Source organism: Pongo abelii, chromosome 19 (assembly GCF_028885655.2).
Source record: "Pongo abelii isolate AG06213 chromosome 19, NHGRI_mPonAbe1-v2.0_pri, whole genome shotgun sequence".
In the NCBI taxonomy this organism is placed as follows: domain Eukaryota; kingdom Metazoa; phylum Chordata; class Mammalia; order Primates; family Hominidae; genus Pongo; species Pongo abelii.
Genome location: NC_072004.2, coordinates 65,831,421 through 65,846,025, shown reverse-complemented (window position 1 = coordinate 65,846,025; position 14,605 = coordinate 65,831,421). Strand labels below are relative to the sequence as shown.

The window sequence follows — 14,605 nt, the reverse complement described above, 5'->3', positions numbered from 1 at the left end:
CTTCCCACTGCCTCATCTCTTTCCTGAAAATCCCAGTCATTGCTCTCTGCCTTAGCAACCAGAGAATCATCTGTACACTCTGAAAGGGGCTGGGGACCCGAAGGACAGCAGGCTATATCTAGGGAAGATGCCTCTAGAACTCCACGTCCTGTCTTCCTCTATGTCCCAATCCCCCAACAAGGCTCTGCATCAACCCCAATCTACCTTGTCCTGAGAAACTCTGTAGGGCTGAGAGAAGGCCTGGGGGTCTCCTTGCAGTGCCCTGTTCATTTCTCTCCCTCCTGTGCAGCTCCCCACCCCCGGTGCTCCAGAGCTGCAAACGTGGAAGCGGGGAGTCCCGCCTCCCCCAAACCATCCAAGATTCCATTGCCTCCCCCCGCCCCTCTCCACGCCCTCCCCCAGCTGGTTTTGTGCAACGAAGGCAAAGGGGAAAAAAAAGGAACAGAAGGGGAGGGAGCCACGTCGGCTGGCCGTGGGCAGCCAGGATGAGCGGTGCGGGTGGGGCAGCAGAGGGAGACTGCAGGGGCTATAATTAAAGGGAAAATATAGAGTTTCCAGAGAGGCAGGGCTGGAGACAGCAATGGAGGGATGGACCTTCATCAATTATCTCGACCATGTGGCAGCAACTTGTGGCCCAGGGTCTGCCCCCGCCTAGTGCCAGCGACTGCACGGCAGGACTGGGGGGCTGAGGTGCTGAGATGGCAGTTCTTGAACCCACCAAAGTCCTGCCCTCTACTGTGGGTCAGTTCCAAGAGACCCCCTCCCTAATAGGGGACAGGGGTCCTGTTTTTGGAGGGAACAGACATTTAGAGTGGTGGTCTAGGGCAGGGTGCCACAGGGCTTTGTAGTATGAAGGTTAGTGACCTGTCTACTTCCTCGCTTCTTGGGTTTTCATAGCGAGGAGGGCTCCTGCCTGCAGCTCCCCGCCCCTCCCCATATGTTTCCCATCCAGGCTTTCCCACGCCCATCGTAAAGAAGAGTTGAAACCTCCAAGGTGTGAATTGGGGGTTGCTACATCATGGGCCTGGGGTTCTGAAGGATATTTGGGGATCCCTGGTATTGGGGTTTTGTGTGCCTGGAGTGTGACAGCCACCACCCCAATGTCCAGTTCCAGGCCTTCCTCCCAGGGGCCGAGGCAGACAGTTTCCAAGCATCCTTTACACGTGGCATGGAGCTGAGGCTCAAGGCCTCCCCTGCCACTCTTCGACTTAAAACGCTTGGCGGGCGCCCAGGCTGAAGATGTGTCTTTAATTTCTGCAGTATGACAGTGAGAGGAAGAATGTGCTTGGGGTCTCCTCCCAGCCTGGCTGGGCCTTCCTGGCCAGGATTGAGGGCTGCAGACTAGGGGGGTGGGGGGTAGGACGAGGAGGGAGCTTGTGCCTGTGAGAGGAGGAGACGCCACCTCATCTTTAGGAAACTCTGAAGCTCTGGCTTCTTGTGGAATGTAAGACTTTGTCCGGCACTTAAAGTGGGGGAGAGCAAAAGCCAAAATCTCCTCCCCACACCCCCAAGAAATGGTAAAGTCATCAGCAGTTAGGGAAAAAAAATTCCTTAAGAAGAAAAACAGAAAGAGGAAAGTGCTGAGCTCTGAGTTCTCTCCTTCTCCAAATTTCCCCAAGTGCCCCCGCCGACACCAAAGAAGGAGGGAAAAGGCCCCCACCCTCAGAGCTCCTCAGGCACCCCATCTGGACTCCATGGTGTGGGACAAAGGAGGAGAACACACCTGGAAGAGGTAGCCCAGGTGTTGTGCACCTGGTGGGGGGCATGCACCCCTGCCCTGCACATCCGGGTCACCTTTTCCAGCTGCTGCAGCCTCCAGTTGAGGTTCTGTTGCTCTTCCCCCAACTCCGATTCTCCAGAACGCTTCTCTGCTCCCACCTCTAGCCCTAGTCTGATGATAGAGAGGGGGTTCCTAGGAGAGGGACTGAGGAGAGAGAAGGGCAGGGTCTAAGAGTGGGGGTGCAGTGAAGACCCCAGGATGAAGCTCTCCATGATCTCTATCATGGAGCCCTGCACAGTTCCTGTTGAGGGAGCCTGGAGAAGAGTCTGGGGACAGAACCCGGGTGTGTGCAAGCCCTTCTTCCCTTGCTTTAGCATTGCACAGTCGGAGCCCTTTGCTAGGTTCCTCAGCTTCCAGGTACAGCTCTGCTCTTCTATGCCTTAGCCCCAAACCCAAATCCTCCAGCCTCCTAGGATTTCCCTCTCTCCCTTCCTCCCTCCTTCCTTCCTTTCCAGGGTTAGGGGGAAGATGATGAAGTAGGTTTTGTCCATGCTGAGTGTTTGAAGCCTGTGAGACATCCAATTAGAAATATGGAGGAAACCCTTGGGCGCCTGGGTCAGGAGTTCAGAGGAGAGACAAATGTGGGTCCCAGGACGATGGTAACTGAAGCTGGGGTTGTGGATGGTGTTGTCTCAGAGAAAGCATGGAGGGAGGCGTGTGGAGGGGCTGGCACTGAGCCTTGGGGACCCTCAGGGTGTGAGGGCTGGGTAGAGGGGAGGAGACAGGGCAAGAGTGGCCAGAGAAGGAGGGCTGAGTGAGAGGGATTGGGGGGTCATGAGTGCAGAGGAAAGAGATGGTACTAGAAGGAAGGAGAGTTATATGCTGCAGAGAGAACTAGTATGGTAAGGAGTAAAACGTTCCCTGGATTTAGCAGAATGATGGTGATTGATCCCCGCAGCGTGAGCTGCTGTGGTGGAGAGACGGGCAAGGAAGCCGGACTGGAGTGGGCTAAGGAGTGTGTGGGAGGCCGGGAAGCAAGGTCAGAGGGCAGCGACTGGGAGGAGGAGTCTGGCTGTGGCAGGAGTCTAGAGAGGCATCTCTCCCCTGCTCTTTCTCTTTCTTTCCAGCCCGGATCCTGAGTTGTTTTCAGGCCCCTGCATCCCTCTTATGTCTTCCAAGTTACTTTGCTGCTTTCTCCATCCACCTCTGTCTCCAGAGCTCCTTTTCCAGATCTCATTTGCCTCTTTTGCTCTCCTTCCCCCTTTCCTTTTCTTCCCAGGTGACCGGAGCCCTCAAATGTCCACAGCCAGGCCCAGCCTCCCCCTCATTCTCCTCTGGAACAAGCCCTCATTCCAGGCTCTTGAAGATGAACCTTGTTTTCTAGTCCTGGACGGATCCCACCCCATTCTCTGCCCCCCGCCTCCACCACCCCCACCCCAGTCCTAGGAGGAGAACTTGGGAGCTGGAGAGAGAAGAGCTGGGGGCATGGCCCCAGGTGACATGAGGTTTGTCATGGCCCCAGCTCCCAGGCCCTCTCCAGCCACCCCACCAGGTCCCAGCCAGGCGCCAGCTGAGAATAATGCAGTGAACGGGGGATGTTGTTGAGTTAGGGAACCCCAGTTCTCACTGCTGCTCTCTGGTAGTCAGAAGTGAGGGGTCAGCCCCCATCTTTCCTGCTGGAGTGAGCTCCCAGCTGGGTAGCTGGCAGCTTTTCTGTCACATCCCTCCCTGCTCCTGATGTCTGGAGGCAGTGTAGTTCTTCTTAAAAGCTGGCTTGGGGGGGGTGGGGTGGCTCACGCCCGTAATCCCAACACTTTGGGAGGCTGAGGCAGGCGGATCATCTGAGGTCGAGAGTTTGAGACCCCAGCCTAGCCAACATGGTGAAACCCCATCTCTACTAAAAATACAAAAATTGGCCAGGCATGGTGGCATGCGCCTGTAGTACCAGCTACTTGGGAGGCTGAGGCAGGAGAATCACTTGAACCCAGGAGGCGGGGGTTGCAGTGAACCGAGATCACACCATTGCACTCCAGCCTGGGCAAAAAAAGCGAAACTCTCTCTCAAAAAAAAAAAAAAGAAAGAAAGAAAAAAGAAAAAAAAAGAAAAAGTTGGCCCCATGAATTGATTGAATATTTACACCTTTCTGGTTTGGTTCAATTCTGTGCCTGTTTTACCCCACTTACTTTTCTCCATTCCTTTCCTCCTTTCTTTTTTCTATTCATTTACCTTTTCTCTCCCCCTCCCCCAACCTCTCTCCCTTCAAATTTTTCTCTTCATGCATTTTTCTTCCTTTTCCTAGCTTTTTTTCCTTTCCTTTTCTTTCCTCGGTCTCTGGCTCATTGTCCCACCCCTCCACCCACATACTTTTTTCTCCCACCCTCTCTTCCTCTCTTATTCTCTTCCAGTATCTCCTCTTCCCCAGTCCCCAGTTCTCTGGTGCCCATCCTGGGGGATGGCGCTCTGCTGGGTCTCCTCATGCTGTAGGCGGGCGTGCAGCCTTCGTGAGCTGCTCCAAGGGAGAAAGGGCAGCAGCCATAGAGGGCGTGGCCAGGAGGGCGGGTGGTGCAGGGCTTGCATCACAGCCAGATGTCTGGTTGCTGTGTTGTGTTTGGGAGATAAATGCCAGGGTTCCTTTGAATCCTGAATTTAAATAAAAGAAGGGGGGTGCTGAGGAGAAGCCTCTGTTGGGCAGAGGTACCTTCCAGATCTCGATCTCCTTCCTTGATACCCAGCCCCCACAACCCCCACTCCAGGTAAGCCTTGGCCACCGATGTCTCCTGTCTTCCGCTTTTGCCCCAGCCACCAGTTCTTCCTCCTGGCAAACTTGAGATTCTGGAGTTTCAGGGCGGGGTGTTAGGCAGGGATCCTGGCAGAGGGCCCCTTTGGACAGTCTGGCTCAGACACAGAAAGTATCCCGTACGGATAACATGACCTTGCCTTCTTCCCAAAAGCCACCCCCACCCCATTTTGCTAAGGAGCTACATTCATTTGCTGATAAATTCATGCAACAATAGTCATGTGCCAGGCACTGTGCTGGGTACTGGGCATTCATTGGTGAGCAGCACAGACCCTGTGTCTGCCTGATGGAGTTTGTGTCTGGTAAAGACACAGACAGCAATGAAATCACATGAATAAATGTGGAGGTGCAACCACTAAGGTTACTAAGGAGAAGAATGCAGAGCTTTGAATGGGCAGACATGGCAGAGGGTCTGCTCTAGTCCTGGAGCCCTAGGAAGGCTTCCCTGGGTAGGCTGATGGGAAAAGGGTAGGCAGCAGGATGGAAAGTGATGGGATCATATATGCAAAGGCAGGAGGGAGCATGGCGAGTGCTGAATGCCCAAGGAATTCAGGGAAGGCCAGTGTGGCTGGAGTACCACAGGCAAAGGCTGGGCAGGCCAGAGAAGCCCCATCACGGGTGTAGTTTGCCTCCTTTGAGCTATGGGCCCCAGCAGAGGGCCTGAGGCAGGGGAGGGTCACAATCAGGTCTGCATTTGTAAAAGAATGCCATGGGCACTCGATGGAGTGGGTACCTGCGGGAGGAGGGCTGTGGGCGAAGGTGGAGGAGCAGCTGAGAGGCTGCTATACTTGCCCAGGTGAAGGGCTTGGACCCGGTAGGTGGGAATGGAGATGGAGAGAAGAGGATGGGCTTGAGAGCCCTTTGGGAAGCAAAATTTACAGGTGCTGGGGTTGGATTGGATGTAGGGTGGGGGTGGTGAGGAACAGGGATGACCCCGGGCTTCTGGCTGGGCAAGGACCCTGCTTGGGGGACAATATGCTGAGTTTGGTGCCTGTTGCCGGCCCTCTAGTTGATCCTATTCACTGAGTGGTTACTTCAGGCCTTCTGGGGCCAGCCGTGTGCTGGGGAGAGCTCTGGGGACAATAGCTCTTATTCTGGGAGAGTGGGGAGCCAGGAAGAGGAATAAAACACACACAAAAATGCCCCTCACTTGAGGCAGCACTGGCTGTGTGATTTTGAGTAAATGCTCCATCTCGGAACTTCATTTCCCCAGTCTGTGAACTGGGGTAGTGGTGAGACCACTTTGCTGGTCTATGTCTTGCTCAGTAAATGGAAGCCTCTAGACACAAAGGATGATGGGAGTGCCAATGAGAGATAAGGAAGGCTGCACGGAGGAGGCGGCTTTCCAGCCAGGCTTGGGAGGGTGCGTGACAGGGTTCAAATGCAGGGTTTAAATGGGAGGAAAGGCACCGCCCAGCCTGGGAAGCTTGACACAGATTGAGTGAGAGACAGACAGACAGAAAGAGAGATAAGGCCTTGGGCAGAGGAAGATAAGGCTGGAAAAGTAGGCTGGGGCCAACTTCTAGAGGCCTGGGATTCTGTGGGGGGAAGGAGTTATACTCAGTGGTGGCCATAGAGAGTTGGTGACTGCCTTTGAGAGGGGAATGGTTGTGATCCTTTTGCCGAGAACTCACCCAGAGGACTTATACCTTGGTGACAGCAGAAGGACTCAAGTTAGAAGGCCGGGGCCCTTAAAGGGAGGGGAAGATTTGAGGAAAGTATAGGTGGGTTGGGAGGAATTCATGGATATGCAGATGAACAAACAAATGGGGCCGGGAGCAGGTAAAGAGGTAGACCAGAAAACCCCTCCGGAGTTGCTGTTTGACTTCTGCTGGATCTCAGAGTTTTAGAGTCTCTAGGTGGAAATATCACAGAATAAGAGACGTTCTGCTGGAAGGAAATTTTGAGTTTATTCTGTTCTCCCCTCCTTGTACAGATTAGAAAACTGAGGCCCAGAGAAGGAAAGTAGCTGCCAGAGGTCACACAGCTGGGATTGAGGGATCAGAGATAAGAACCCTGTGACACTTCAAGAGCCCAGGCGGTTGGGGCTGGGGAGCTGGCAAGGCCAGGGAGATCACCGAGGATGGTGGCAACAGCATGACACGGGGATCCCACATAATCCCAGTTTGGTCCTGGGAGGACAGCCCGGGAGAGCTGCTCCCCAACTCTCAGCTGAGCCGTGTGGCCAGAGGGGGAAGGGAGCCTGGTGGACGGGGAGGAACTGCCACATGGAAAAGCCTTGATGCGAACCATCTGGCCTGGGCGGGCGGAATGTGGGCTGCAGGGAGGGGAGGAGCAGGAGACGGGAAGGAGGCCATGGTGGGCGGGTGGATGGCGGGTTTGGGCTGGGAGTGGCCTGACCCGGAGGCCCCTACCTTCCAGACTGCGGCAGCCCAGATGCCTTCGCAGCCATGGCCTGGCCCATCCAACCCGCTGACCTCATTCCCAGCTCCCCTCTCTCGCAAGCTCCCCCCTTGCCTGCCACGTAGACTGGAGGCTTAGCTGCATCTTCACTGGAGGGAGGAAGAGCAGAACACAGAGGCCCTGAGCCCAGAGCTCTGCTGGGTCAGGCTGGCCTGGGGAGGGCAGCTGTGTTCCTCAAGCGTCCCCCATGACCAGGCTGGGCCTCAGTTTACCCTCCTCAAACCTGAGGCCCAGAAAGTGGAGGGGACAGAGGTCACGGGAGAAGCATGACAATGAAGTGGGTTGGAGTGGGTGAGAATCAGGTGGGGGCTCTCAGGTCATTGTAGCCATCCCCCTGCCTCCTCAGGGCAGGACGGTGCTAGGATCAGACCCGGAAAGGGACAGGGGCAGGACATTCCTCCTCTTTTCAAGCATTCACAAGAAGAAGAGTTCCATGGTGGTCTAGGAGGGGGTCCTCTGTAAGATCTAGTCTTCCTCCTTCTGCTGTATGAGGACCACAGTATGTGGCTAGGATGAGGTGGGCGGTACACTGTCTTCGTCTCTCAGCTGCTCTCAGGGACCTTCGCTTCAATCCTGTCTCCAGGCTCTGCCTCTGACCCCTGCCTCCCCCTCGCTTTTCCTCCCTGCCCTCCAGGGTCCTGGGTCTCCAGCTGCCCCAGTTGAACAGGGGGCTGTCCCTGTGGCTCTCAAGGCGTTCCGGGGCTGTGAGTCATCGGGAATGTCTGTTCTGGCTGCAGCTTCCCTCTCCTGACGTGGACCCTCTCTCTCCTCCTCCCCCACACTCAGGGACAGGGTGCTCCTCCCAGGCAGGGGGCTCTGAAGTGGGAGAGGAAGCCACAGGCAGGCCTGGGATGAGGTCTTGCTCCCCGATTGCCATCAGAAGGAGGCTTCGAAGACTTGCACCTGGATTCTACCTTCCCACGGCAGATAGAATTCCCTGACTTTCTCCCATTTCCCAGGTGGGGACACTGAGGAGAGGCGGGGAGGGGAGGGCCTGAACTTGGGTGGGCCCAGGTTCACCCACTCCCTTTTAGGGCTCAGCTTTGTCAGACTGGGAACCTGCCCAAGTGTCCTTCTGAAGGGCCCTCCCTGCATTCGAGGCTGGATCTGGCAGAAAAGCTGGAGAGGCTCTGCTGCCCGCTCCAGGGATGACACGTCTCTGCTGGGTGGGGAGTCCACGTCCGCAGAAAAGGGGGAGGCCACGTGTCTGGACCCTTCCCGCAGAGCCCCTGTGCCCTGCAAGGCTGCCTCCCACCCCCCTCCTCCTCTCCCTTCTCTCCCCAGCAGCCCTGGCCTGCCCCCTCCCTCTGACCTCAAGAAATAGCTGGGGGGTGGGGGGAGGGGACACTGAAGGGAAAACCAAGCTAGGAAAAGCTCCTCTCCGCCCCCTCCCAGCCTGTCTGGGCATTTCACTCTCCATCAATGAGCCTCAGTTTCCTCAACTGGAAAATAAGGCGGATGAACAGAAAGAGTCTCCACCCATGGGTGAGTCTGTGATTCTGTCTCTGCACAGTCAGACAGACTCAGGCACTCATACCCACTCAAACCCACCTACGCTCTCCCACACATTCATTCACTCACACATTCCCCGATGCACACTTACACACACATCTGCACGCACATGTGGCCCTCTGCCTATTTAGGGTACAGCAAATCCCCACAATTTCTGTTTCCCTCTTTCTGACAGCCCACCATGTCTTGTCTCATTCCAATCATACCTCCCCCAGCCCCCACCCCACCCCCTTTAGCCACCCTCTTTACATTTTTCTACTTCTGGTTCTCCTCCTCTTGAGGTCACTGGCAGGGCAGTGAGATTTGAACTTCAGAGTATCAGACCTCTGACCTTGCCAAAGACCACTCTGACCATCCCCTAAGGCTCCTTCTGAGTTTTGGGTGGGAGGGAGTCTGAGTGAGGAGAGAGAATAGAGCTGAGAAAGGCTGGTTCTTTCCTACCCAGCTGGGGACCTGCAAAAGGGTGCCCTTCACTTGTCTTTCCTGAACATTATGAACATTCGCTTTCCAACAAAATCTGTCCCACTGACATCCGGAGGCCTCCTCTGAAGTGTGATCATTTTAGCAGCTTGCCCTGGCTGTTGCCCCAGGTTGCACCCTTCTAGGAACTTCCGCCTGAGGCAGACTGGTCAGAGCTCAGGAGGGACTGTTCCAGGGGATGAGATATCTGCTGGCCAGGAAAGGCGTGGGAACTGGGCAGCGGAGCACACCCTCCAGACCTGGCCCAACTTCAGAATAACAACAAATGATTGTGCCAGGCTCTGCTGTAAGCCCTTTACACCTTTGTACTCCTCCAAAAGCCCTCTGAGATGGGTGCTCCAATTGTCTCCAATTTCAAAGGAGGAAAGAGAGGCACAGAGAGGTCAAGTCAGTTGCCTGAAGTCACAAAGCTAGCAAGTGGCTGAGCTGGAATTCAAACCCAGGCAGCCTGGCTTATCTGTTACTCCCAGCTGGTCCAAGGGACCCAGGATGGTCCAAGGGACACCCTCCCCCTTCATCTAAAGAAGAGGCTATTTGCACAAACAGGCTTCCATCTGTGTGCGTGCATGGAAAGGATCACAGGATGACGTGGCTGGAAACTGACCACAGGCACCACCAGTAGTTGGAAAGATCAGAACAGAGCTGCCTCCCTCCCTTTTGCTGAGGAACTATTGTGAGCTGACCACACCACACACGACATCTCATTTAATCCTCACAACAGCTCTGGGACGTCAGCCTTAATATCTCTATTTTATAGCTGGAGAGTCAGAAGGGCCGAGGCATTGCGCAAGATCCCCTTTCTCAAGCTCAGAAAGAACCCAGGTGTCCCAACAGCCAGATCAGGCTTCTCTCATTGATCCACAAGTCCCCTATTTCCAAATCTACATGGCTTCTAGACACACACAGCCACATACAACAGACCACGCAGAACTTTGGAAAGAATTACAGCTCTTGGCCGGGCGCGGTGGCTCACGCCTGTAATCCCTGCACTTTGGGAGGTCGAGGTGGGTGGATCACCTGAGGTCAGGAGTTCAAGACCAGCCTGGCCAACATGATGAAACCCCGTCTCTACTAAAAATACAAAAAAATTAGCTGGGCGTGATGGCGGATACCTGTAATCCCAGCTACCCAGGAGGCTGCAGCAGGAGAATCGCTTGAAACCAGGAGGCAGAGGTTGCAGTGAGCTGAGATCGTAGCACTGCACTCCAGCCTGGGCAACAAGAGCAAAACTCCATCTAAAAAAAAAAAAAAAATTACAGCTCTCGGTAGTGTTTGAAGAGGCACTTTGCACCTCCTCACTGACAATGCCCCAGGAAGGGCTTATGCCCATTCTGTTGTGAGGGGAAGCCCCTTGCTGGGGCTTCCCCCGGCTGGAAGTGGTAAAGCTGTGAATAGATACCACATCTGCCTGGCCTGGCCACAAAGCTACCGCTCCTCCCACCCTCCAATACCACCTGCCACCCTCACTATCACCAGCCCAGAAGCACCCCCTGCACACACCATATTCCCAATGAGAACACATGCATGTCACAGACAGGAAAATCACACTCAGGTAGTACCTGCACGACACAGGCTAAGGGCTTTTTGGAGTTTCCTGTGTGCCAGGCCCTGTTGTAAGGTCCGTGTAGGCATGAGCTAGATGCAAGGCCACAACAATCCTAGGATGTAGGTTCCTTTAATATTCTTATCCTCATTTTACAAATGAGGAAACTGAGGCTCAGAGAGGTTAAGTAATTTGCCCAAGGTCACACAGCTAGGAAGTTGCAGAGCTGAGATTTGGACGCAGGCTTTAACCACTGTGCTATGGCCCATTCTCTAATATTGATTGCATGCTACACTCATTCAGTCAGTCATCAACTATTACTGACTGCCGTGTTGTGCCCAACTCTGCACAGGCCCCCGGGATGGCTCTTCCCTGCCCCCTCCTCCTGACCCAGCCTGGTGTGTACCACATGGTAGATGGGGGCTGTACCTGCTCTCACTCTCCTTTTCCAGAGATCCTCCTCCCCCGCAAGCTGGCGCATGTGGATATTGGCTCTGTTTGCCTTTGACCCCTAGTGAAAGAAAATACTGAGGTAACGCTTGACTGGGGAGCATGGACACAGGCAGATGCAAATGGGGTGCCAGCTGGGGCCAGGGCAGGGGTGGGGGATAGGGTGGGGGGTGAGGAGAGGTCTGGGAGCAGGAATCTCTCTTCGCTTCTGCCTGCATTTTAATCATATACTAATATCTATTCTTTTTCCTTTTTTGTTTTTAGACGGAGTCTCGCTCTGTCACCCAGGTTGGAGTGCAGTGGCTAGATCTCAGCTCACTGCAACCTCTGCCTCCCAGGTTTAAGCAATTCTCCTGTCTCAGCCTCCAGAGTAGCTGGGACTACAGGCGCGTGCCACCACACCCTACTAATTTTTCGTATTTTTAGGAGAGATGGGCCTTCACCATGTTGGTCAGGCTGGTCTCGAACTCCTGACCTCAGGTGATCCACCGGCTTCAGCCTCCCAAAGTGCTGGGATTACAGGCGTGAGCCACTGCGCCCAGCCTCATATCTATCTTTATCACTCCAATTCAGATCTTCTTCCATATATTGCTCTGTGTGTCTCCTATCTTTCCCTGTCTCTTCACTGTTTTTCAGCTGGTATAGACCCCTGTGGGGACAACAGATCACAGCTTGGTCACCAATATGGACATCTATGTCTGAGCAGGGCCCACTCCCCGGGGGCCCATCAGCTCCATCCCAGCACACTTTACACTGGCCTTGTCTTCACAAAGGACCACGGGTCATCCTCAAGCCTTCCTCCCAGGCTCTCCTTGTCCCTGAATACTAATGTCTAAAGGTCAGCCCAGCTACCACCAGTGTGCCTGTGATGCACCTCCCCTTCGGATTGGAGGAAGAAGCTGTGTCCCTCCCATCAAACAGAGGGTCTCCTTAAAGGTAGGCCTTGTGTCCACTCGTTCAGACAGAGAGCTCTCTGAAGTCAGGGGAGTGTGTCTCCCATACCAGATTGGGGTTCCTTGAGGTTATAACGTAGGTTTTCCCATCAGACTAGGAGCAGGCCTGTGTCACCTCCTTCCTCTAGATTCTCCTGGTCTCCAGCTTGGGCTCTGCTGGAAAGAAGAGGAAGTATTTAGCAAGGATGAAGGTATGATGCCCTCCCCACCATCCATCTCTCCCTCCAAACCTGTTCAAACTGGAACTTTAACATTCACCCTCAATCCAGTAAGCTCAACTTCCTTGAGTCCCTCTTCAGTCCTGTCCTCTCTTTCCCATATGGGTTCTTACTTCCCTGAGGCAGCCAGAGATAAGAAAAGACCAGAATATGAATATCCAGCATTCCACAAAGAATCCTACAGGCAGGGATATTGCCCAATCACCAGTGCCTCGCATCCCAGTTCTATCCAAGATCCAAGCTTGATATCCTCCTGAAAGACTTCCTGAATCAGGTCACCAACATGGACATCTGAACTTCCAGAATCAGGTCACCATCTTTCTTCTCATCTCTGGATGTATTTGGAGCTCATTTGTCTGACGGTTTTTGAATGCTATTTTTTTTAAAATAAACTTTTACAATTTGGGTTTAATAATTCTAGATTTACAGCAAAGTTGAAAAGAAAGTACAGAAAGTTCCCATGTATCCCTTATCCAGTTCCCTTAATGTTAACATCCTACATCGTCATGGAACATTTGCCAAAATGAAGATGTCAACACTGGTGCTTTGCTGTGAACTAAACTCCAGACTTTATTCGGATTTCACGAATTTTTCTCCTAAGGTCCCTTTTCCGTTCCGGCATTCCATCCAGGATATCGCATTGCATTTGGTGTTTGTGTCTCCTTGGTCTCCTCTGGTTCTTGAGAGTTTCTCAGTCACTCCTTGTTTTTCATGACTGAAGTTTCAAGGAGTACTGGTCAGGTATTCCATAGAATGTCCTACTGTTAGTTTTCAGCAGTAAAAGCCTTTCCTCAAGCAAAACCTTCCGCAGAGTCCTAGTCTGTGAACAGATAAGAATGGAGTTGCAATGGTCACAGCAGTGATGAGAAATGATCCCCTGAATATGAATCTCCATGGAACATGGAACCCCCTGAGAATTATAAGAAACCCCCAGGATACCATGGAACCAAGTTTGAAAACCATTAATTTAGGCCAAGCTCAGTTCAGTACTTGGTTTTGAGCTCTAAAACCCTAGACAGGGAATTATAAACTAGATCTTACATACTTCTGGTGACAGGGCCACCACAGGTTTTTTTTTTTTTTTTTTTTTGAGACAGAGTCTCACTCTGTTGCCCAGGCTGGAGTGCAGTGGCACAATCTCAGCTCACTGCAAACTTCGCCTCCCAGGCTCAAGCGATTCTCCTGTCTCAGCCTCCTGAGTAACTGGGATTAGAGGCATGCGCCACCATACCCAGCTAATTTTTGTATTTTTAATAGAGATGGGGTTTCACCATGTTGGCCAGGCTGATCTCGAACTCCTGACCTCAGGTGATCCACCCACCTCGGCCTCCCAAAGTGCTGGGATTACAGGCATGAGCCACCACGCCCAGCCCACACATTTTCAAGAAGGCTCCAATGGCTGGGGAGATCTGTGAAATCTGCTTTTCCTCAGCCTGTATTGTGGGTGCCCCTGCAGGACGGCAACACCCATTTCCCCAGCTGAATGCTGGAGGCCGCTGCCTCGATATTCCTCCCCAAGTATCACCCAAGGCAAAGGGAGTCCGGAGGTCTCGCTCCCACCCTGGGGGGCGGTCATCCTAGGGCTGGTTGTTGTGAGGGTATAAAAGCCTGACTCCTTGTCTTAAGGCAGGGACAACTCCCAAGGGTTACCTCAGCTCCAGAACTCCTTGTGGGGTCGGCTGAGGCCTTTGTTGTGAATCCGCTGCAGTGAAATGTCTGTCTCTGCCCAGTCCTACTGCAGTTACTACCCCCAAAATTTCTGCACAAAAAACTCCATCTTAAAGTCTGTTTCCTGGGGACCTAATCTAAGACAGTTGGTGCCAGGAGTGGCCTAAAGAAGCTGACTCTGGGCTGGGCACAGTGGCTCACGCTTGTAATCCCAGCACTTTGGGAGGCCAAGGCGGAAGGATAGCTTGAGCTCAAGAGACCAGCCCAAGCAACATAGCGAGACCTCAACTCTATTTAAAAAAAAAAAAAAAAAAGCTGGGCATGGTGGCTCATGCCTGTGATCACAGCAGTCTGGGAGGCCAAGGCAGGCAGATCACTTGAGGTCAGGAGTTCAAGACCAGCCTGGCCAACATGGTGAAACCCCGTCTCCACTAAAAACACAAAAATTAGCTGAGCATGGTGGCGCACACCTATAATCCCAACTACTCGGGAGGCTGAGGTATGAGAACCTCTTTACTCAAGCGGCAGAGGTTGCAGTGAACCAAGATGGAGCCACTGCACACCAGCCTGGGTGACAGAGTGAGACGCAGTCTAAAAAAAAAAAAAAAAAAAGAAAAAAGAAAAATTAGCCACATGTGGTAGCACGTGCCTGTAGTCTCAGCTACTCAGGAGGCTGAGGTAGGAGGAGCTCGGGAGAGCGAGGCTGCAGTGAGCCGTGATCATGCCACTGCACTCCAGCTGGGTGACAGAGCAAGGTGCTGTCTCAAAAAAAAAAAAAAAAAAAAAAAAGAGAGCGAGAGAGAAGAGAGAACAGGCTCTGAATCACCCACCAGCCAGCTT

General features: G+C 53.3%; 1 long non-coding RNA gene across 8 annotated transcripts; it reads left to right on the top strand.

The window, feature by feature from the left end:
- The first annotated feature begins 4,309 nt into the window (after positions 1 to 4,309).
- LOC103889595 (uncharacterized) lies at positions 4,310 to 12,898 on the top strand. Of its 8 annotated transcripts, none has more exons than XR_008519614.2 (6): positions 4,310 to 4,473; positions 7,728 to 7,900; positions 10,929 to 11,008; positions 11,563 to 11,862; positions 12,008 to 12,070; positions 12,224 to 12,898. It is a non-coding gene; the product is annotated as an uncharacterized LOC103889595 (long non-coding RNA). The 8 variants fall into 8 exon arrangements; XR_010138306.1 differs by having other exon boundaries at positions 11,191 to 11,862; XR_653977.4 differs by having other exon boundaries at positions 10,829 to 11,008.
- Positions 12,899 to 14,605: the final 1,707 nt, after the last annotated feature.